The sequence below is a fragment of the Dipodomys spectabilis genome, unplaced genomic scaffold, assembly GCF_019054845.1.
Source record: "Dipodomys spectabilis isolate Male_0828 unplaced genomic scaffold, ASM1905484v1 ptg000116l, whole genome shotgun sequence".
In the NCBI taxonomy this organism is placed as follows: domain Eukaryota; kingdom Metazoa; phylum Chordata; class Mammalia; order Rodentia; family Heteromyidae; genus Dipodomys; species Dipodomys spectabilis.
The window spans coordinates 4,057,315-4,082,124 of NW_024870793.1; the positions used below are offsets into that span (position 1 = coordinate 4,057,315).

The following is a 24,810-nucleotide window of genomic DNA, read 5'->3' on the forward strand; positions in this document are numbered from 1 at the left end:
TTTGTCCCTGTAAACAACCTTTGTATTCTATCTATGTTTGGTCCACAAAATGACTTGTATTCTATTTTAATCATATTCTTAATTGACTTTAAGTGGTTGCATGGGAGTATCTGATTGACCATGCAGTTTATGAATAGTGTATAGTGAGTTATTTTGTTTTCTTTCTTCTTTTCTGAGGTTTGAACTCTGGGTCTGAGCGCTGTGCATGACCTCCATTCGATGAACACTAGAACTCTATCACTTGAGGCAAAGCAGTACTTTCAGATTTTTCTGACATTTAATTGGGGATAAGAATCTCACAGACTTTCCTACCTGGGCTGCCTTAAACCTCAATCCTCAGCCTCCTGAGTATCTAGGATTACAGGAATGAGCCGTTAGTGCTATCTTAATACAATGCATCGTTTTCTTTTTGACCAGTCCTGGGGCTTGAACTCAGGGCCTTGGCAATGTCCACGAACTTCTTTTCCTCACACTGGCACTTTACGACTTCTGTCACAGTGCCAATTCCAGCTTTATTTTGTTAATGTAGAAGTGAGGAATCAAACCCAGGGCTTCACAGTATTCCCCTAAGACTACCACTAAGCCACATTCCCAGCTCAATACAAAGCTGGATGATCATTATCCCTCATTCTTTTCAATCCTATCTCATTCCTCAATTTACATATTTTTGTAGAGTATTCATTGACTTGCAGTGTCATATACAGTCACTCAGAGGATATATCACAGATCATATTTTATTGAAAGTCTTATTCATCAACATATTAAACGTGTGCATTATAGAATTCTGTGACTTTAAATTCTAAATTATCACTCAGATTCACCCATTACTATTCTAAAATTTTTCTTAAGGTTAATGCAAATGCAATCTGTAATTCTTCGATAAAGTACAATGATTAATAGAATGTTAAAGAGTTGGACTATGAATATCACCTTCAGTTCTAGAACATTTTTTCATCACTACCCTCTCAAAGTACTCCAATATCTATTATTAGTCACTTCCTGTGATCATTTCAACCTACGCTCCACTTTACCAACCATTACTTCATAGTCTACCACTACGGCTGTGTCCATTTTAAAAAGCTCATATAATTAAAAATTGAAGTTTATTTTATCCATTCCTCCCAAGTAAAATTAGTTTCCGAACCAAGTCCATATAAATTTTTCCCAGGGATATACCATATTGATTTGTATGTGTGTGTATAATTCTATAATACCCTCAATGGGAATTTCAATATTTTATTATATGTTATTATAAAAGTTTTCTTTTTTGGGGGGGAGGGGTATGGTCGTGGGGCCTGAACTCTGGGCCTGGGTGCTGTCCCTCAGCTCTTCAGCTCACATCTAGCGCTCTACCACTTGAGCCACAGCTCCACTTCCAACTTTTTTCTTTTGCTTATGTGGTGCTAAGGAATCGAACACAGGGCCTCATGAATGCAAGGCAAGCACTCTACCACTGAGCCACCTTCCCAGCCCTATAAAAGGTTTTCTTATGTATATAATTGTACATGTGTTTTGTTGGACATATGTTGAAATATATTTTGTATATGTAATTATGATTCAAAATGCTGCATCATAGAGGCAACTCTATGTGTAATATCTTAGATTGCCAGTATGTTTAACAAACTGACTCTATCACTTTAACTGTCAAGCACCAAAATATAAGGATTCCAATTTCTACATATTGGTTATGCACTGCTATTCTATTGTTTTTTCTATTTCCACTAATCTCTATATGTATGCAATGTATAGGTATGGTATGATTTTGACATATATTTTTTGGATTTTGGTATATTATTATAAAGATATGTATTTGGATTTTTTTTAGACATATTTAGGATAGTTAAAGCTTTTCATAGGCAGGATGGTTAAAGTTTTTCATAGACATTAATATATTTCTTATTCAAGTCTCTTTAAATAAATGTATATGTATGCACACTATGTGCATATTCATATATTCATACTTATATGTGTTCATACACAAATACCTATATATGTATGCATGTATATGAATATACATATATATATGTTTATTATTATTTTCATTTTTCTTTTAAGTTAACATTTTACTTTATTTGCCAAACGTGTCCTTTATTGATTTTACTTTATTTTATTTTATTGTTAAAATGTTTTACAGAGGGGTTACAGTTACATGAGTAAGGCAATGAGCACATTGCCTGTTGATCATTATTACCTCTTTCCTTCCTTGTTGTTGTGCCAGTAACCCTTCCCTCCCCCATCTCCCACCTTCCTTTCTCCCCATTCTTTGCAGCATGAAATGGTAAGGTTCATTTCCAGTAAAGTCTTATTGGTATCTGTGTTGCAATGGGTCATCCTGTGTCCTTGTTTCAGCGTTTTGTAATTCCCTTTACCCTCCCCAGATTAGACATGTATATACAAGATGCAGGGTATCAAAATCAAGAACAGTGACAACAGAGGATATTCCATAGGGGAAAGAACATACTAAGGAGGGCTGGGAAGGTCGCTCCGTGGTAGAGCACTTGCCTTGCATGCTCGAGGCCCTGGGTTCGATTCCTCAGCACCACGTAAGAAAAAAGCCAGAACTGGCACTGTGGCTCAAGTGGTAGACTGCTAGCCTTGAGCTGAAAAGCTGAGGGACAACGCCCAGGCCCAGAGTTCAGGCCCCACGAATGGACCCCCCCCCCCAAAAAAAAGAACATACTGAGGAAACAACAACAACAAAAATGAATAAAATGACATTGTACATTTACAACAGTAACAATAGAGACCGAACTCCCAAACATGTCCCTTATTACAAGCTAGTTATTGCAATTCATGTCCTTATCATTTTTGGAACTTCACTAAAATGTTTTGTGGCCTTCCATGTGGACTTATATGTTCAATTTTTCCTAAATCTATCTATTCCTAAGATACCAGCCAGCTCTCTTCTGAAGCCAAAAAGCAGCCTTCTACAGCTTGGTTCCAAATCACTTGTATTTTTTCTTTGTACTAAGAATACTGATTCAAGCCCAGTGCTGTTGGCACATTTTATAATTGTAGCTACTCAGGAAGCTGAAATGAGGATCGTGGTTCAAAGCCAGCCTGGGCAGAAAAAGTCCATGTGACTCTTATCTCCAATAAACCACCAGAAAACCAGAAGTGGCGCTATGGCTCAAGTGGTAGAGATCTAGCCTTGAGCCGAATAGATGAGTGACAGCGCCCAGGTCCAGAGTTCAAGGCCCAAGACCACCACCAGCAACAACAACAACATGGACCAAAGGGTCCTACCCATAATACCTTCCTTCTACAGCAAATCACACAACCTCCAAAATTCACATAATTGAATCATTTAAAGACAAATGATGAAGCAACGTCTTCATTTGTAGAAATACGTACTTGCGACAAGGATGGAAAAGGCACTGAGACCCAAAGGAAGATTCCATAGATAAAGGAATGTGTCCCACACACTTCCAACTATAAATCTGGGAAATCAGTCATCTTTGTCATACTAATAAAAACCACAAAAAAGCTAACTGTGGAATTCAAAAGGATTGCATGAGAACAAGTGTTCATTGTGACAGCATAGTAACTTCAGTTCAAATTATTATGTCTCTCTTTCCTTGTCTTTTCCCACCTCATTCTTGAATTCTGAAGGTGAGATTCTGGGGAGCCAGTTCCCTTTGGTCCAGTAATTAATGAAAGTGAACAGGTGATTGGAGATTCAATTTCTTCACATATTTATTGGATTCTCATTTTTTATTAAGATTATGGAGAAATAATGTGATTGCAAAACACAAGAAAGTCTTAACTTTTCCACTAATTTCTAAAATGCCTGCTGTGAGAACAACAAAATTAACGAAAGAAACAACAATATAAAGCTATTTGTGGTGTGTTGATACCAGGAGAAATTGAAATGTCACATATAAATACCAAATTACATTTACAAAGCACAAACCTTAATTCTTCACTGAGCTAATGTGATAATTAAACATTTATATTTTCTAACAAAATCACCATTGAGAATACCACAGTCAATTTCATTCACAGAAGCAAAGCTGCAAAGAACTGCTAAAATTTTTACATATTCTTTCCTGGAGTTGAGAAGGTTGATTCTGCTGACGTTGACTGTTTGATCCTCTTCCTCCTCACAAATAAGTGTGCCTATGTAGAACAATTTATACCTATACCTTAACTTCATAGGTGTCTAGCTTTTCTGGTTGGATCTTCAGTCTGAGTACCACCTACAGAGCATATATAGTTTATGAACATGGACCATGCCTTAACAAGCAAAAACATGCTCTAAAACAGTTCTAACAGAAACATCTGTGATAATGGAAATATTCTATATATGCATTGTCTAACACACTATCCACTGGCAATATGCGATTAATGAATCTCAAATGTGAATAGTTTCTGAAAAATTAATTCTTCCAATTTCAGTTAAATGAAATTTTAAATCATAAGATTCATCTACTCACTGTTATCTGAACAGCTCAGGTTCCAAATAAGGAAGCTGAAGTTCTCACAAAGATGATGATAAAATATAATCCAAGTGAAGAAGTTTCCATTAGATACTAACTGAATGCCTATGAATTATCTGAGCTTTCCTGTCTTATAGAATTGAGCCATCACTCACCTAGATTGACAGCTGGGAGGAAAGGGGTGGGAGATAAACATAAGCTACTTGGGATACTGAGAATTGCTCCTTGAAGATGAGGGTTATGCACGAATATTTTCTATATTTAGTAGACAGCAAAGTGTGTGGAATCCTGTAGGTAGAAAAATAATGATTGTATTTCAATCAAACAGGTGATCTGTTTATCAAAATGGGAGAGAAGTCATACAGGTGAATTCTATAAATATACAAACTATATAGAGAAATTTTGCTATGTTCTATTCCATGATAGGCCCTGGCATAAAAGTTGGCACTTTGTACATACTCTGTAAATACTCACACACTAAAAAACAGAAATGTAATCCTTTATTACTGCTAAAATACATAGAATATCTTCATAATATATATTTGTGGGCCTATTTTTTTCCATTAATTTCTTCCACACCTACATTAAGAAATGGCTCTAAGAGAAAAGCTTCTAAATGTGTTAAATTTGAATTCCATCAATTTCTTTTGTTAAATTGTACTCTAGATAGGATTGAGGCCTTAGGGTTAGAAAAATAGTATTCTCAACAAATTGTCATGCCTCATTTTTAAGGGGAGCTATGCCTTTATTAGGAAAAATATGTATTGGTCTTGGTAGCCAGGAACATTCAAGAAACAAAAGAAAAAGAACAATTCCATGGCAGTCTCAAGTGTTTGCATATCTTCAAGTGAACACTAGCTGCTCTATATTCCGTAGTATATTTGCAAGCTTTTTCTAAGCTATTGTCATCCTCCAGAGTAAAGTTCAGGCATGCCTATTGCTCATTATAAAGATCGCAGTTGCTCAACCTCAGAACCCATTGTTTGTATAAGCTTCACATGGCTATCTTTACTTCACTCAGTGGCACTGAGGGATGAGAGATACACGTGAAATTTGTAAATATACACATACACACATATCTCACTGGCTTTCACTATTACTGTAAAAATTAAGACCTTTTTGTCTCTGACCCAAGAGCATCATAAATCGTCTAGCATCCATTAAAGTGTGACAAGTTCATTATTAACTTGTAAGTAGGTTAAATCTCTAGCTTCACACAATTCTAAATACTCATATGAAGAAAAATACATACCAAGAGTTTTGGTGTGCTTCTATATTACGAAGCTCTCAATATTCATCTTATTTGCCGGGAGGAGGCAAAAATGCTTGATAGGAAATGTACTCATTACCTTGACATGTAACTGTAACCCCTTTGTACAGTATTCTTACAATCAAATATGTACAAAAAGGAAAAAAAAAAAAGAAATTGGAAGTCACGTATTTCCATTAAAACTAACTAAATTTAAGGCCTGTAACTTTCTACAGGTTTTTAAGGACCAAATAAGTTGTGGATATGCCCCAAGGCCTTTACGAAAAGCTAAGGGAGAGATATTCAAAAGTGGCAGTAGATAGGTGACCAGAGCGTAATTATGTAGCTTTACTTCACTGTTACCATAGCAGGAGTTCAAATCAATATGATGGTTCGTAGTTACAGGACCAGAAGACATACTGGAAATTGACATCAATGAAGGGTCATTCATTGTTGGAAAACATAAATCAGGATGCACCAAAGGTTGCAATCAACAGTGTCCAAAAAAGCAACACAGAATGGGATAAAGTTATTGCAAGTATATATTTGATAAGTGGTTCACATCAAGAATATATAAAAAACGGGGCTGGGAAGGTGGCTCAGTGGTAAAGCGCTTGCCTCGCATGCATGAGGCCCTGGTTTCAATTCCTCAGCACCACATAAGCAAAAAGGAAAAAAAGCAGGAAGTGGCACTGTGGCTCAAGTGGTAGAGCGCTAGCCTTGAGCTGAAGAGCTGAGGGACAGCGCCCAGGCCCAGAGTTCAGGCTCCACGACCGAAACCAAAAAAAGAAAAATAAAGAATATATAAAAAACATCATTGCAATGACACACAACCTGATTTTACAATGTGCAAAGAACTCAGATGTTTCTCCAGAGAAGACAAACTGTTAACAAGCCCACGAAGAAGGTGTTTAACATCATTAATCACCACTAAAGTGTAAGTCAAAATAATGAAGAAAATAACTACTTCATATGAATTAGGTAGGATAACTACAAAAAAATAAAGTAACAATATTGACAAAAGTGTGGTAAAATTGGAACAGTTCTATGGGAAACAGAATGGCATCTTTTCAAATAATTAAAAACAGGATTATTCATACCTATAATCCTAACCACTCAGGACAGGAGGCTGAAATGCAAGGATCACGGTTCATAGACAGCCTGGGCAGAAAACTAGAAGAGGATCTGTCGTTTAAAGTGGTAGAACTCTAGCCTTGAGGAAAAGTTCAGGGACAGTGACTTGGCCCTGAGGTCAAGCCCCATGACACAAAAATTTAAAAGAAAAGAAAGAAAAGAGAGTTTTCATGTGATCCAGTGACTACAATTCTGGGCATACACTCTAAACATCTAAAAGCAAGGTCTGGAAGACCTTGTACACTCATATTCATTTTGTATAATACTGAAAACATGGAGGCAATCTAGTGGCCATCAACAAATGAATAGTTAAAACAAATGTGGTTTATACATACAGTGGTATATTATTTCAACTTCAAAAAGAATTATGGGGCTGGGAAGGTGGCTCAGTGGTAGAGTGCTTGCCTTTCATTCATGAGGCTCTGGGTTCGATTCTTTAGGACCACATAAGCAAAAAGGAAAAAGCCAGAAGTGGCGTTGTGGCTCAAGTGGTAGAGTGCTAACCTTGAGCTGAAGAGCTGAGGGACAGGGCCCAGGGCCAGAATTCAGGCTCCACGACTGGACCCCCCCCCCAAAAAAAAAGAATTATGTGACATATACTATATTATGGATGACTCTTTGGAACACTGCTAAGTGAAATAAGCCAGTCATAAAATGATCAAATATTACATGATTATACTTATATCAGTAGTTACATAGAACAGTCTAATTGATAGAGAAAGGAAACAAAATCATACTTGATGTATACCTTGAAGCAGAGGAGAGTGGAAAATTGTTTTAATAAATAAAGAATTTGATTCTTAGAGGATGTAAAGAGTGTGGACATTGAGATTGTACAATATTGTAAATGCACTTATTACTACTATGTTATATTCTTAAAATGATTAATAAAACCTGGGAGAGAATTATGAAGGGGTTGAGCATAATCATGGTACATTGCATGCCTATGTGGATATATCAAAATGAAAAAATCCACTTATTTAAGTAGGTAATGCTAATAGAATTGAAAAAAGAAAATAAATTTTAAGTTAAGTGTGCAAGTTTAAGTCAGAGGGCTTTGCTTCTTCAAAACAGCAATTTAGGTATCCAATTTATCTGTCCACATATTGTTGATGGGACATCACAATGTACAGTGCCCTGTGAGTAACAAGTGCTTATGTGCCACTCAGAGGGAGTTAAACCACTTCATCTGGGTAGTTATGGATAAAAGGTAATGGTTGGAACAGGTTCCAACATGGTGGGGATGAATGATGCAGCAAAAAATACACACCCTTTTCCCATGAAGCTTTAGGTGCTAACACACTTTTTCTGAATATGGTCTGGGGAGTGCCCCTATACTTCCCATCCAATCAAAAGTGTTTTCTGTGCTTGTGCTCTGAGATGGGGCATCCAATAAGGAAAAATTGCATACTTATGTTCTGAGACTAGGAAACCAATTATGAGACAATATGTCCCTCTTTACACTGGGGAGTCTGTTTCACTGCTCTGTTTTTGCTTTGAGGTAGAGACTGTTGCACTGCTCTTTTTTTCACTTTGAAGAAAAACTGCTTTAAAACCTGTTCTGCTCTCTAATTCTTTAAAGAAAACAAACCCGAGACATAGACAATACTGTTATTCTGAAGATGTTGAGGGCAGGGAAGCATTGACCTTCAGCTTTGAAACTAGATTTAGATTAGAATTTGATAAGTTAGGAGCTGTGGTTTCAGATTAATCTGAACCAGGCTAATGTCTGCATTTTCTCAATTTTTCAACTAGAATCTCTAAAGTATTAGGAAAAAAAGGAAACAAACAAATAAAAAACAACAAGAACCTGATATTAGGCAAGCAAAGGTTCCAGAAATTCTCAGATTTCTTCCTTTTTTCTTGTATGAATCTAATAAATGAAAATTAATGCAGCAAACTAGCATGTTTAAGGTGTTAAAGTCTGTAGAATGTGGTTTCTGTTCTTCCTCTTATTCTGAGATAGAAATTGATCTATTCTAAAGCCAGAGGATATGTTTTCTTCACAAGCTAGATCAGGTTCGCTGAATTTTGCTTTCTTAAAAATTGCCTAACTCCTATAAGAGGGAATTGAATACTGCTAGGCAGGTGGGATTGAGTGTGAGATGTGGGAAGTGTTCTCATACTCTGCATCTAGAGGGCTAGAAAATATGATGATCTGCTCGCTGCCTCAAGCAATTCAGAAAGTGGCTCGCAGTTTCTAAAACTTACTTCCAAAATTTCACCTTCTCCTTCCCACCAAGAATTCCCCCTCAGGCTTCTTCTTGCCATAGTGTCTTCACAGCTTAGAACTGCTTCGCCTCAGAAATGTGGCATCAGAAGTGTGCCCTGTGGTCAGCCAAGCAGCTGGTATCTAACTGATTCATCTATGGCTCTGAAAATGCTGCAGCTCAATCTGTGCTCTGTGCTCAGGGTTCAGTAAGCATGCTTAAGTCCATAGTTACATGCTTTCAGAGAGCAGTCTTTCCTCTTTCTTTAGCGGTAGGAGCACAAGTATAATGAAGCAGCCACACATAACTTTTGGTTTCATAACCACTTGCAGAGGCGAGTTGCCAAAGGGAACCAAGGCAATATGCGAATAAGGTGTTTTCACCTGGAAGCTCATAAGCCTCCATTCCAAAAAGGGAGCTGCTTATAATAAATTCTGTCTGGGAATGGACTGTGTAGGAGTTAGAATAATATTTTTCTCTGAAAATGATGGATTGAGGGAAAGCATTGACTAAGCCTAATCATCTTCCAAAAAGCTATATAATGAAAGTATATCCTGTTACTAAAATCATTCTAGGGACTTGAAGAACAGTTTAACTCATAAAGCACAAGCTGAGTAAGAATTTTCTAACAATTTCTGGCCTGGTTGTCCTGGTTTAGTGGATTGCTCTGAAATTGTTAACCCCTTTCAAAATAACCAGCTGAGCTTCAAAAGAGCCAATAGAGCAAGATTGTGAACACAACTTGTGATCAATACCAGAAGTAGTAACTCATTAGGGGTATAACCTGGGCAGACTTCCCGCTCAGAGTGGTTGCTTCCTGTCAATAACATGCCCTTTAACAGAAATAAACTTTGCCATGCTAAGTTCCTTTCGACCTGGTGGTCTTTCTTGGGATATTGGGTTACAGTAGGGGAGTATTCCCAACAATGGGGGACTAGTCCAGGATCCATGTTATGCAAGGGGGATGTAGGGAGACCCTCAGGAGGAGACACATCCTGACTTGTTGAGATAGCTCAAGGTTGGGTTAAACACCATCCGTTGTGGTAAAGGATGCAAAGTGTATCAGCAATTTCAGGAAAGGGCCAAGGAAGCACCTCAATAAAAAGTAATCTCATACATCAGCCATGAGAGGAAAAATTGGAGTAGAGCATACTACCTGGTTGGTTGGGGATTTTTAGGGGCTGAGTGTGTCTTAGGCACAAAGAGAACTTGAGTCTCGATGTGTGTTTTCATTCCCTGGCCCAAGAATAAAAATGTGGGAGCTGGAGAAATCTTCAGTAACGGGAGAGTTAAATATGAGAAGGGTGCACAAGAAACTTACAATAGGGAGTTTTACATGCATCAAAAACTGAAATCACAAGAGACCTGCTAAAATGGGGAAATAAGAATTCTAGGCCTAAGGAACCTAAGAAAAATGATCTAAGGACCTGCTTCTGATAATCCATAGGGAGAATGTTGACAAAGGTCTGAGAACACTATTATATAATGGATGATTTTCAATATGGAGCTCCATAATGTGCATGTGTCCAAACAAAAACTTGTTATGAATATGTGCTTGAATTTGTGTGTTTTAAACCTTAAATCCTGAAAGGGGATCTCAAAAAGTCCTACTCACTAAACTCCCTCAGCTGCCCACTTTGACTCTGAAGCCTGGATTGATCCTCCAGCTGATCCAAGGATGTATGGAATTCAACCTTAGTTTCAGAAGCAGACTCTCTGGGTAGACTTAAAATTCAAGTCAAAAACCAGGTGCCAGTGGCTTGCACTACTCAGGATATGAGAATTAGAGTTCAAAGCCAGCCCAGGCAGGAGAGTCCTTGAGACTCTTACCTCCAATTAACCACCAACAGTTAGAAGTGGTGCTGTGGCTCAAGTCGTAGGGCTTTTGCCTTGAACTCTGGGCCTGGGTGCTATCCCTGAGCCCTTCAGCTCAAGTCCTATGACAAAGAAAATAATGCTTTGGTGAAATGGGTTAAATATTCTGCCCACCATTACTCTTAAGATTCTGTGGCACAGAAACCAGAAAAACAAGTGGTCCACTTCCTACTATGATGAATCTCAGATCCTCAAGGGCATGGAGTGCATGATATGTCATTCAAACACGGCCTGGGGAAACTTGTAAGACCTGCTGATGCTGTTCACAAGAGTATGGATCTAAGACAAAAACCCTATCTTCCCAAGCCAACTATACCCCTTGCTTCTCTAGGTACGGGGAGGGGTAATTGGCATTTCTGGGAAACTTATCAAGATGCAGTAGAATCAAAACCTTGAAGAGATGAGCAGTAATCACTAAATATGGTCAGGGGAGATATCTAATGGTAATGTGGAGGACCAGTGTTGTAGACCTTCCTGGCCAACTAGAGTAGAACCCGTACTTTGGTTCAATTGGCCATCCCTTTCACCCTAGCATTTCATGCACTTGTCCATTCTCAAACATTTTATACTAGTTAGGAGAGACCCCTTCCCTAGAGGGTCATTCGTATTTCCTAATTATTTAGGTGCTTTTCAGGATCCTCCCTGACAAAGTTTCCAAAAAGTTCAAAGCTTGAAACCAGAAAGCACCTTATGAATCAGTTTTATTCTTATGATTAGTATAAATAAAATATTTTGGGGGTTGGGAATATGGCTTTGTGGAAAATTGTTTTCCAGCATGCATGAAGCCCTGGGTTTTATTCCTCGGAACCACATAAACAGAAAAGGCTGGAAGTGGCACTGTAGTTCAACTGGTAGAGTGCTAGCCTTGAGCAGAAGAAGCTCAGGGAGCTCCAGGACTGGCAAAAATAAAATATAGAGTAGAATAAAATCAAAAGAGGTTTGTTATTTATACTAAAAAAATTTTTAATCCATAAACTAAATGCTCTAGTAGGATGGCATGGGAAAATTAGCTGTAGAAACATTATCTGACAAGGTAAGAGCTTCTGTGGTGATTGGAGACAAAAGTTGCACAAAGAACATTTTTTCGGGGAGGGGGGTTCCGGTCGTGGGGCCTAAACTCTGGGCTTGGGCACTGTCCCTCAACCCTTCAGCTCAAGGCTAGCGCTCTACCACTTGAGCCACAAGCCACTTCCGGCTTTTTCTCTTTTTAGCTTATGTGGTGCTGAGGAATCAAACCCAGGGCCTCAGGCATGCAATGCACACACTCTACCACTGAACCACCTTCCCAGCCACTGCACAAAGACCTTAGAAGGTTTGAACATTGGCAAGTGAGTTAACTAAAAACTCAGACGAAGAGCTAGGAAGGTGGTTTAGCGGTAGAGAGCTTGCCTTGCATGCATGAACCCCTGGCTTCGATACCTCAGCACCATGTAAGCAGAAAAAGCACTGTGGCTCAAGTGGTAGAAAGCTATCCACGAGCTGAAGAGCTGAGGGACAGTGTCCAGGCCCAGATTTCAGGCCTCACAACCAACAAATCCAAGAACAAAGAAAAGAAAAAAAGAAAAAAACATATGGGCACTGTTGGCTCACGACTGTAATCCTAGCTACTCTTCAGGCTAAGATCTGAGGACAGTCATTCAAAGCTAGGCAAGGCAGGTAAATTCTGTGATACTCTTATCACCAAGAAACCACTCAGAAAACTGGAAGTGGTGTTGTGGCTCAAGTGGTAGAGGACTAGCTTTGAGTTGAAGAGCTGAGGGACAGCACCCAGGCAAAGTGTTCAGTTGCAAGACAGACCAAAAAAAAAAAGGCAAGCTACACCTAAAGGGTTTCCTACCAAGAGGGAGATGATGCAAATTCATTCTTGGAGCAGACACTCTGTGTATGTATTCCAATTTTGAGTCTACCCAGATTCAAATTGAAACTGAATAAGTGAGGTAAACACTGTGGTGATTGTGTCCACAAAAGGACTACTGCTATGACTGTGTGACAGGGAAGCCACACAAGAGGTCCTATTTGTGCTGTCATGGAGCTCATGCATGAAATTCATGATAGGTCAGCAAAATGTGATCTGAGACAACTTGGAACACCCTGTTACTCTTCTCAGAAGCAAGAGTCTATTTCAAAAATCCCTGAAACTGATCAGCTCTATTCTTTCCAAGTCAACTACCTGGGGAAAATTGGATATTTCTGGGAAACTTACCTGGATGTAGTGAAGGCCAACCCTTTGAGATGAGCAGTAAGTACAAATCACAGCCAGGGGAAATGTCTGGTGGTATTCCAGGAGACTACTATTGGAGATGTTACGGGCCAACTGGAGTGGAATCTGTGCTTTGGTTACATTGACCAATCCACACCTGACCATTCTCAAACACCTTAAATTAAGTAAGGAAAGACTTCTTAGTTAGAGGGTCATTCAAACTTCATATTTGCAAAAACAAACTACATATTTACAAATTTCATATTTACTTAGGCGCCCCTGAAAAGTTCCCAAAGAGCTTAAAGCTAGAAACCAGAAACAGCAGCTTAAATTAATTTTGTTCTGTTGATCTCCATAACCTATGACCTTCATAATCGAATTATTCCAATATGTGCTTTTATTTATCAGCAGGATTTGTTTATTGGAAATGCCACCGTGTAAAAGTAACTAGAAGCCCCTGGTAGGATTGAATGGGAAAAGTTTGGTCTAAATATAATACTTGATCAGATAAGATGGTGATAAGTGAAATGAACCCCAACATAGGGGCACAAGTGCTTTTTTCATTTCTTGCTATTGTTTCTAACATAGTTATAATGTTCCATGTGATTTTTGTTTCTTTGTATTCTGTCCCCCCACCCACCCAAAACCGCATAACCACTGTTTCCAATGTTTTTGATGTTGTTGCCCTCCATCTTGTATATAGAGTTCACTAGATTGAGGAGGAAAAGCAGAAAAAACTTAAAGGGGAATACAGGTTGACCCATTGTAACATTGAGATGCACAAGACACTGTTGAAAAACAAACTTTACAATTTAGGCGGGGGTCGGGGAGAGTGTATGGAGTAGTTTTGGAGCTAGGAGGTTAGGGATGGTAGGGGACATATAAAGGAGGAGGTAACAATGCTTGATAGGAAATGTATGCTTTACCTTGCTCATGTAACTAACCCCTCTAAACAGTATTTTTACAATAAATATATAAAAATAAAAGAATAAATGTACTTCAAAGGTAATCTGTGTGGTGGTTGGAGGCCAATGATACAGAAAGACTTACAAAGATTGAATACTGGAAACAAATTACCTAAAAATTGAGATGATGCTGAGTATAATCCTAAATGCTCAGGTGGCTGAATTCTGAGGATCTTTGTTTGAAGCCAACCCAGACAGGAAAGATGAGACTTTTATTTCCAATGAAGGTGCAAAAAAAGATACTACTGGAGTTGTGGCTAAAGTGGTAGCCTTGAGTAAAACTGCTCTGGCACAATGCCCAGAGCATGAGATCAAACCCAAGACCAATCCCCCAGTCACTTATAAAAAAGGTTGTGTGTCTGTGTGTGGTGGCAGATCCCTTTACTAGTTTGATGACAGAATGAGCATTTTAACAATGAGTCATGGTGGCAATATTTACCTCTTTAGTAATTGTTTCCTTAGTAATGTGTGCACAGGTGCTTTATCTCTTCTATAACAGGTTTTGTTCAGTGACTGACTGAAAAACTGCCTTAATCAAACCCTTTTTTAAATCAAAATATCTTATTGGATACTGCTGAATAGGAAAGTCAATGATTATTGTTTGGAAGAAAAGAAAGCAAAATCAGATGGGAGAATTGTAGAAGTTAAATCTTGAAGTGCTTGACTGATATAAGCACTGTCCTTGTAAAGGTAGTCAAAACCTTACTAATGCTATTTTAGAGAAGTTCTAGGGGCTAGAGACATGGCACTAGTAGTAGAACACCAGCTGAGTAAAAGTTGGTTATTTTTCATATGGCCAGGTGTTTGGATTTGGTTGATTATTAAAGCTTTTGACTAGTTTGAAAGGGGTCAAAATTTTGATCCATCATGAAAGATGATCCCAAAGCTCAAATTCATGGGAGCCAGTGGTGGGCTGCCTAGCCAGTGTGCTTATTCAACTTGGACATGCAACAGGATGCCTTCTGCAGGAGTAAACTTTGCCTTGCTGAGATGGTGTTTGTAGGATACCTTAATTGCCCCCGGTATTTCCAACAGAGATCTTCTGTGCCATTCATGAGGCATCCTACACATCCAGCCGCCCTGTTAAGCCAACCTCCTGGATGGTCTAAACATGCCATTCCTGGTAGCTGATAATGGAACTAGGTATAAAGTTAATCTGCAACATCAGGAAGAGCTACAAACAGACACACTCAGAAGCAAGCAACTTCATGCATTGGCCTTGCTAGAAAAAAATGAAACTATGTATCCTGCTTTGGTACTTGTATCTTTGTAGGGATGGTGTATGAGAGAAGTGTGTTAGATTCAGGCTCTTAAATTCTTTCTGTCTAAGAGTCTTGATCTGCAAATTCATTTGTCCAGCTAGGAAGAGTGAAAAGTTGGAGATGGAGTCATCTCTGAGAAAAATCTCTAATAATGGAGTTGAGAAAAGGGAAGAATGAGAAACACAGTCTGAAGGGAAAAGTGTACCAAAAAATCTTACTCCCATTACAGCATGTCTCTGTGATTTAAGAATTCTAAACCTAGGAAGCTCAAGAAAATTGGAGCTAAAAAGCCTCCCTCAGACATTCTTAATATTGTCTTCTTTTAGAGAGAATGTGGGGAAAGCTATGAAAATATGTGTTAAGGTTCATTTTTATTTTTGAGCTCTAATTTTAATGTTCACTTGTTAAACTAAATCCTCTATATGCCTGTCTCTGGGTAAATACTCATCAACTTGAAATATAAAGTGATTTTGATAAAAAATAAAAATGACTCAGAAGAAATTATAAATACAAAACAATCTTCACAGAAGCAAACTCTCAGAGATATTTCATGACTTTGACAAGGATAAAGTGGGTGAAGTTAGTATAAATTTAGAAGTATGACAATGCACAAAAACATAACAAGATACTCATATATTTCATTATATAACCCAAAGCAGAAAGCAAATGTTGTTTAGATGATTTTTAAAATCCAGTCTCTCAGGTACTGGGAAGGTGGCTCAATGGTAGAGTGCCTGCCTTGCATGCATGAGGCCTTGGGTTTTTTTTCACAGCATCACATAAGCAGAAAAAGTTGGAAGTGCTGCTGTGGCTCAAGTGGTATCACTAGCCTTGAGCTGAGGGACAGCACCCAGGCCCCAGAGTTCAAGCCCCATGTCCAACAAAATAAAAATGAAAACAAGACAAAACAAAACAAAGTCTCTCACTTTTCTGTCTTCAACTTTGTAATAACTCTGCTTCAGCCTAGGGCTAATATTTTAGGTGTGGACATGTATCAACACTCCTGAATCAGACTCTACTTGATCATTTTTTAAATACACATTTTGTTCTTACTTTCCCTCTTTATAAATTCACATACACCTATAAAAAATGGTGTGGCCATCCCAATACCCTTCTCAAAGTACCTCCTAATGACAACTTACAAAAAGTTGTATTATATTACAAGAAAAACAATGCTACAAATAAAGAAACCCAATAATTAAATAATAATGATTAATAAAATAAAAAAACAATTATCATTTTTTCAGTTTTTGAAGTGTACTACAAATTAGATTTTATTATTGTCATATTTCTTTACATTTAACACTGGCTAAGATTATGACGTTCAACAAGAATTTTATAGGCTATGAGTAGTGTTTAAATCACCCACTAAGATTACCATTTATAGTTAATCTCATAATTTGTATATGGCTTATATCATCATTTGTTCCTCACTAACATATAAAGTAAGGAAGGCCTACAGTTTTAACAGAAACTGTGTAGTTAACATAGTCAACTCTTTATTCTGCTCCTTTACACAAAGACTTTTCAACTTCTCATTAGTAAGGTTTCAATAAACTCTGAAATGTACATACTTAGTAGTAGTTATGTGCTACCATAAATCTTAAATACTTTATAGAAAAGTATTATGACCTGCCAAACAGTCCCAGTTTTGGCATATATAAGCAAATTCCCAAAATTAAATATATTTAAAACATTAAATATTTTAACAAACCTTAACACTTGCTGCAGTGTTCATTATGACAGGTCCCTTGTATAGAATAATTAAATTCCTCCTCCTACACATCTCTTGAACAACAAATATCTGGAATTATTTTGTTTTTGACATGTCAATCTTGATTTTTTCTTAAATGTGTACTTATGTAAGAAGTACATGGTTCTAAAATTTCATGACAATTCTTTTAAACTTACGTTTTGTTGTATTGTCTAGTTTAAGAAAATCAATTACAATTTATATATAAAAAATATTCTTTGCTCAATTCAGCATCACATACACTAACATTGGAATGATACAGAGAAGATTAGCTGGCCCCTGTGCAAGGATGGCAGGCAAATTTCTGAAGCATTCCATCGCCCAATTTGTTAGGAAATGGAAAGACTTGGAAAAAAATTAAGTGAAGTAAGCCAAGTCCAAAGAAACGTAGGTCCCATGGTTTCTCTAATATTCAATAACTAATATATGTCTGGGATAAGCAGAAAAGGTCAAAAGTTATGTGTATATGACCAGATAAGATTGTGTTAAGGGAAATGAACGCCAAGTTAGGGACACAAGTGGTTTTTTTTTTCTTGCTATTTTTTCTTACATACTTATGACGTGCAGAGTGTTTTTTTTTTTTGTTTCTTTACATGTTCCTCCCCCATGCTATAACACCTGTTTTCACTGTATTTGAAGTTGGTGTGCCTACATCTTGTTTATACTCTCCTCTAATTTTTTGAGAGGAAGGACAAAAAAAACCAAAATGCTTAACTAGGGATACAGGTTGACCCATGTAACAATGAGATGCACAATACACTATGTTGTAAAGTGAACTTTACAATTGAGGCCGGGAAATGGAGGGGGTTAATGGACTTGTGGAGGTGGGAGGGAAGGGATGGTAGAGGAACAATAAAGGAGGAGGTAACAATGCTTGTTAGGAAATGTACTCATTACCTTGCTCATATAATTGTTACCCCTCTGTAAAATATTTTTACAATAAAAATGTATAAAAATGTTCTGAGATGGAAGAGTTTATTTCCTTTATTTTACTCATATAATTTCGTTAGCAAAGAAATTCATGCAAAACTCCAATATGAAGGTAATTTGAATAAATATGTTTGTGAACACACGCATGTGCTTAAGCACTTGCATGTGTGTTGGCGTGCTCAGAGTTTCAAATCAGGGCTTCAAGTCTTGCAAGGCCTTTTCTCTCTAGATTGGTGTGCTACTAAATGAGCTACATCTCCATTCTTGGCCCTTTGCTAGTTCATTAAAATTTTTGAAAAATAATCTCATGAATTTCATTTGCCCTGATTGGGTTTCAACTGTTATCCACAGATCTCAGGCTCCTGAGTAGGTATCCCAAGTAGTTAGGATTACAGGTCTGACAAACCAGCAAAGACTTTCAGAATAAGGTTAAAAGTAGAAGAAAATTTACTTCAGAGGGGCATGTTTTAGCATCTCCAATTTTAAAGCATTTTGGAGTGATTATTTATGATTTTTTAAATTTTTGGTTACTTATAAGAAAGTAGATGATGATATTTAAAAGTTTTAGTACTTTTTAAAAAGGATACTGGAATTGTGGGACAGAAGAAATTTGCCTCTCTTTGGACCTCAATGTATAAGCTCAGCTCTGAGCATGATAACCCAATGTCACCAACACAATCTGTGTTGAAGACAAATGTGACAGAAAACAATCACCATGGGCAATATGAATATTGAATTGAGAGTGTCATAGAATGGAGAGATTTTATCTACCTTTTGTGTATTGCTGAAAGACTTTTGGAAACTTTGACTCATTTCCTTCCTCACTGTGTGTGTCTTTAGGTCATGCATTTACTACCTTTAATTACAATTCTTCCCAACACTAAAATGGTAATAACATTAGCATTATAGCAAATGTTATCTTAAGAATTAAGGGAATAAAACTTGTGAAATACTTAACATAAACTTCTAGGAATGAGCTTTGAGTTTAGCCAGCATTCTTTTTAAAATACTAAATAGAATGTGATAAGTAGTACAGAAACCATTACATGTAGTTAGCAACCAGAAGTAATATCTATTGATCATGCTCTGCTTCCAAGGAAGCCAGGTGGATAACTTCTCTTGCTGTAAATCAAACTGGTTATCTTATGTCTTGATAGTGTAAAAATATCAGGGACAGAATGATGAAAGAATGTTGTAGACTGAGATGAAATCCATATGAAAATGTGCAAAACGGATAAAACATAAAATTATCTGAGCAGTATATTGTGTTTTACAACATTTAAGTTACATCGCAAAGATAAAGAAGACATAGAAGAATAAATTCATTTTTTTGTTGTCCCATCATAGGTCCTTAAAAGGATTAACTCTTTCCTCATTCTTATACAGGCATCATCGGATGAGAGGAACTGTATTTTTTTTTTGTTTGCTTACTTCCATTTATTCTTCAGTTTTAAATCTGAGCTACTTGAGACTGAAAGAAACCAAGGGAAATTAGACAAACAGGCTTTGGAAAGAACAATCAATGTAAAATAAATAAACTACAGCCTTGTAACAGGTCTAACTAAATTGAGTTATATACTGTCAATTGTTAACACAAAATGATTTAAGCAATACCATGTTATTAAAAACTGAAAAATGTTAGGAGTTGCTACATTTTTTTCTTTTATACTACCTTGAATTGATAATTGATCTAATTTAGCAAGATTAAAGATGAGATTAACAGAAACTGGATCAAAAATGGACAAAAGGTTTGAATAGACATGTTCTCAATAAAGCCCTGAAAATTGCCTGTGGATTTACAAAGTTGTGTTTAATACAACTTCTATGCTGCCTTAATGGTTTTTGAGCAGAAGTCATTAGAGAAATATAATTCAAAATTACTATGATACAACTTCATAACTATTATAACTTATCAAAAAATTAGTGGAACCAGTTATGGTGGTATAGGCTTGTAATTCCAAGCATTTAGGAGGTTGGATTTAAGTCTAAGGCCAGTCTAGGGTAATGCAGATAGTAAAAACCTGTCCTTTATTACCTTTGAAGAAAAGGTAATAATGTTGGTGAGAGTGTGGAGAAAAGGAAATTATCTACACTATTGGTCAAAAAACAGGTTAGTATTCTTGTTGTAGAAAGTAGTATGCAAGTTTCTAAAGAAATCCAAAGTTGAGATATCATGTGACCCACCAATCATGTGATTATTTCTCTCTAGGTAACTCGAAAATAAATCTGTAGTTCATTGTTATTCACATTATTCACAAGAGCAGCCAAGATATAAGTCAATGTTCAGTGTTCAACTGCAGACTATTAAAGCAACTGTGGTACAAGCACAAATATCTTTTTCTGTTTCATCCTTAAAATAACAAGAGACTGCTCCCATTAGCCACAACTTACAATGACCTGAAAAATGTATTGGAAATGAAGAAAAATGTTGTGTTCTGATCTTTGTAAACACACACACACTCTCACATACACACGCACACACACACACACACACACACACACACACACACACACACACACACCAACCTCAAATATTAAGACAGAATTTTTTTTTAAGTAAAGCAAAGTGGAACATCTGGGGCATTTAGTTCACAATGTAGAAGATACTAGATATACAGTATGAGGAATAGAGTTGAAATGTACATGAGAATACAGGGGACAACATTGGCCTTACATAGGAATGAAGCTAAATAAGTAGGAGTTGTTCTTCCTAGTTGGGTTGCTCTTTTAGTTGTTCTTCTTTCAGTAATGGATAAGATGAACGTAATTTTTTTAATATACCTGCCTGTTTGCAGAAATGATAACAAACAATATAGCAATAATGTTGCATGCTCAACATAGAACAAACTGTCAAATTAAAATACATGAGATTATCCTTGATGTAAACTAATTATTACAAATAAGGGAAACCATGGGAACTATGTTTTTTTAAGTCTGGCTTATTTCACTTAATATGATTTTTCCCAAGACCTTCATTTCCTTACAAATGAGGTAGTAACTTTCTTTCTGATGGAAGCATAGTATGTGTGTTTATGTGTGTATGTGACTGTGTGTCTCATTTTCTTGATCCATTCATCTACTGAGGGGCATCAGGTTTGATTCCATATCTTAGCTATGGTAAATATTACTGTGATAACCATAATTGTGCTGGTAGCTTTAGTGTGGCCTTGTTTGTGGCCATCTGGTTAAATGCCCAGAAGTAGGATTACTGGGTAATAGGGAGCATTATTGTGTACATCAAGGATAATATTAGTAGATGATCAGAATAGCTCAATAGCTATGTACATATGACCCTATAAGGTGATTCTAAGTGAAATGAACTCCAAGACATGTTCTTTGTTGTTGTTGTTCTTAATGTACTACATGATTTATTTTTTTTCCTTTTTTATGTTTTCCCACCTATGGTTTATCCCCTGTAGTCACTGTATTTGATTTTGGTACCATGCGTATTGTAAATATGTTGATCCAAACTGGGGAACGGGAAGGAAAAAAAAATAGTGAGACAAAGGACAAAGGGGGAAACTATGCAACAGTGTTACTCACAAAACAATAGCTTGGAAACGATCTTGGGAGGTGCGTGGGTAGGGAAGAGGGAGAAAAATGGGTGAAGGGGTAACAAGATAGAAAATAAATTAATTCATGACCTTAATTATGTAACTATAACCCCTCTGTACATTACCTTGACAATAAAATTAAAAAAATATATATATGAGAGCAGCAATACAGTCGGTGGGACTAGGGGAAATGCTGTACTATACAAAGAAAAGTATAACAGCTGTGGAGAGCAGCAACTTGACTTCAATGTAGGAAGTAATAAACTAGCGTACAGATTTCAGCCTCATGTCAGTCACTAAAAAGGGAAAACAAAATGCATAATCAGCAAACCAATACAGATAAAATAGAAAAATAAACAATTGAGGTGAAGAGATGACTTGGATCAAGAATAACAAATGACACAATTAGAAAACAATAACAAGGTGGTAAGTTTAATAAACATTACCCATAATTCTATTAAATGTTGTTTACATCACAATTTGTTAGAACTATAATTCAAATCACAGTTTAATAGTATATCATTTTAGTAATAGTTTACTTATTATTGATTACTTCATATTGAATGTTTAATATATAATTTTACTTTCTGCAGATATAGAAAAGAAAAAAATGAAACTAATTTTAATAAATTAATGTAATAATTCAAAGTGTATCCTACACTTAGCACTCATCTTAACATGAAAAAATAAATTATTGCACCTCACTCTTGGTATTAGGTGGAAGGGTTCAGCATTGTAGTAAAATTCACACCACACAATACAGGAGGGTATGGCTCCTCTAATCTAGCTTAAATTGTGGAAATTTGAATTTTACATGCATGTTTAATTCCTGTCTAGGTGACATCTAAAACATATACAATCATATACACGAGGAGTATTTCAGATGATACTTAAAAGTCACATTCATTAATTAAATTTTTATTATTTTGTACTAAATAAATATTTAAAGAGAGACTGAATTTCTGAGTAGATGATGGTGTATGTGTGCCAGATTATTCATATTGAGGCTTATTTTATATTTCTGACATTGTTTCTACAGTCGGATTTAAATTTCCATAAGGGGTTAAGTGCATTATATTGGATGTATGAAAGTAAACTGAATGTTTATTCCATTAATCTTTTGCCACTTGTCTAATCCCAATATAATTTATCCATGTGTTTGATGTAATGAAAATAACAACAGATAAAAGCAAGATAAATCACTCTGTAGTAGACAAGTATTTTCACATTTATTTTCATAGTTGGTCCTCTTTTACACTCAGAATATTCTTGGGAAAATGTGCTCCAGGCTGGCCACAACTGCAGAATATTATGGTTTGATGAATCATAAGAGAAGGAAGAAAGGAGACCTTTCTTCCAAAAGTCTGCTCCATGGGATGTGATCTGTTTCATGGTGCTGAATTGGAAATGAACATTTTTCACAGTCAACCTTGAAAAGCCATCTTGATAGACCATTTCTATAAGTGGTTACAGAGGATTATTGATGGCTTTGCAAGGATGCCAGATTGCCTCATTTTGAGACAATTAACAGGAATTTAGTCAGCTGTTTCTTTGTATCTTTAGGAGAAAAACTCATTGACTCTAGGTCAGGGGATCATTGGGACCCAGAGAAGCTACTACCTTGAATAGTAATCCTAGACCTCTAAAACAAACAAACAAAAAAAAAACACACAAAACCAACCAACAAACAAAAACTCCAGTAAGCACAGCCAGTCAGGTCTGCTATCACAGACTACATGAAGTCAGGCAAAAAACAGAAGCTGAAAGTCATTTAGCTGATCAATAATATATTTTTTATGAGGCAGACTCAAATGAGACTCCAGAGAGTCAGAAAGACTGAACAGAGAGACTAAAATTGATCACACAAAGATTAGAAAATAAAATTCCTTGTAGAACAAATAAATCATAGAAAGCCTATGCATGTAAGAACAAGGCAGAAAACCAAATTCCAGAAATGCACATTTTCTTAGAGGTCAGCTTAATGAATTATCAATGGAAATCTTTGAATTCTTAAATATTTGACCACATGTGGGAGAAGGCTGAAGAGAATGAAAATGTCATTAGTCACATTAGGAAGTAATCAAGCAAAGATTTGTTATAAAAAGAGAAAACAATTATTCCAAAAGTGGGTCTCATTTGTTTTGATGTAACAGTTCTTGATTTAGGTGCTAGCAATTGCCATACAACTGTTCAGTCCCACAGCTGAGTTGATACTGGCTGCAGTATTCCTGCATGAAGGAAAAGAGAAAATTTACAAATGTCTGATGAAATGAGTTGAAGGTGAAGTGTTCTAATAGTGATATATGAGGTGTAGACACAAGTGAAGAGGTGGATTTTCTTTTCTAAAAATCCTCCATTTTTAGCCTAGTGCCAGTGACTCACAGCTGTAATCCTAACTACTCAGGAATCTGAGATCTGAGGACTGCGGTTCAAAGACAGCCTGGGCAAGAAAGTCCTTGAGATTCTTATCTCCATTTAACCACCAAAAAACCAGAAGTGACACTGGCTCAAGAGATAAAGCACCCCACCTTGAGTTGAAGAGCTCAGGACCAGTGCCCATGCCAAGACTTCAAGCTCCTCGAACAACAACAACAACAAAATCTCCCTTTTCTTGGACTGCCTACATCTTTTCCTAATATTCAACAAAGAAGCCATTTTGTCACCCACTACCTTTAAGTCCTATGCTAGCTATTACAAATAGAATGATTTGGTATCTTATGTCAAAGGGTTCATTTTTGTGGAAACAAATGCCAGCAGTGGTAACTTTTTTTCCAGTCCTTGAACTCTGGACCTGGGCACTGAACATGGTTATACTTGTAGCTTTCATGTGAGCTTGTTTGTTAATTTTTGGATTACTGCCCATGTGGGGAATTACTGGGTCTTAAAGGAGATGTATATTTACTCTTTTCAGGAAATTCCGTACTGCATTCCACAGTGTTTGAACAATTTAATTTCCAACCAACAGTGTGATAGAGTACCCAATTGGCTGCATCCATGCCAGCATTTGCTATTGTTAGCTTTCTTCATAATGAACGTTCTAACTAGGAAGAGGTAGAATCTGTCTTGTTTACTTGTAGATACCAAAACTGAATGAATCCATGGAACCTATATTATTTTGTCTGCATTCCTTTCTCTTTTTTCTTAGTAGAATTTTCCCAAGCCTTTCATTTTTCTTAAGACTGGTGAAAAGTTATCCTTTCTAATGGGTGAATAGAATTCTATTGTGTATGTGTGTGTGT

General features: G+C 36.7%; 1 non-coding gene across 1 annotated transcript; it reads left to right on the forward strand.

The window, feature by feature from the left end:
• The first annotated feature begins 17,305 nt into the window (after positions 1-17,305).
• LOC122115115 lies at positions 17,306-17,417 on the forward strand. Its single transcript, XR_006148717.1, has one exon. It is a non-coding gene; the product is annotated as a U6 spliceosomal RNA (small nuclear RNA).
• The last annotated feature ends 7,393 nt before the right edge of the window (positions 17,418-24,810 follow it).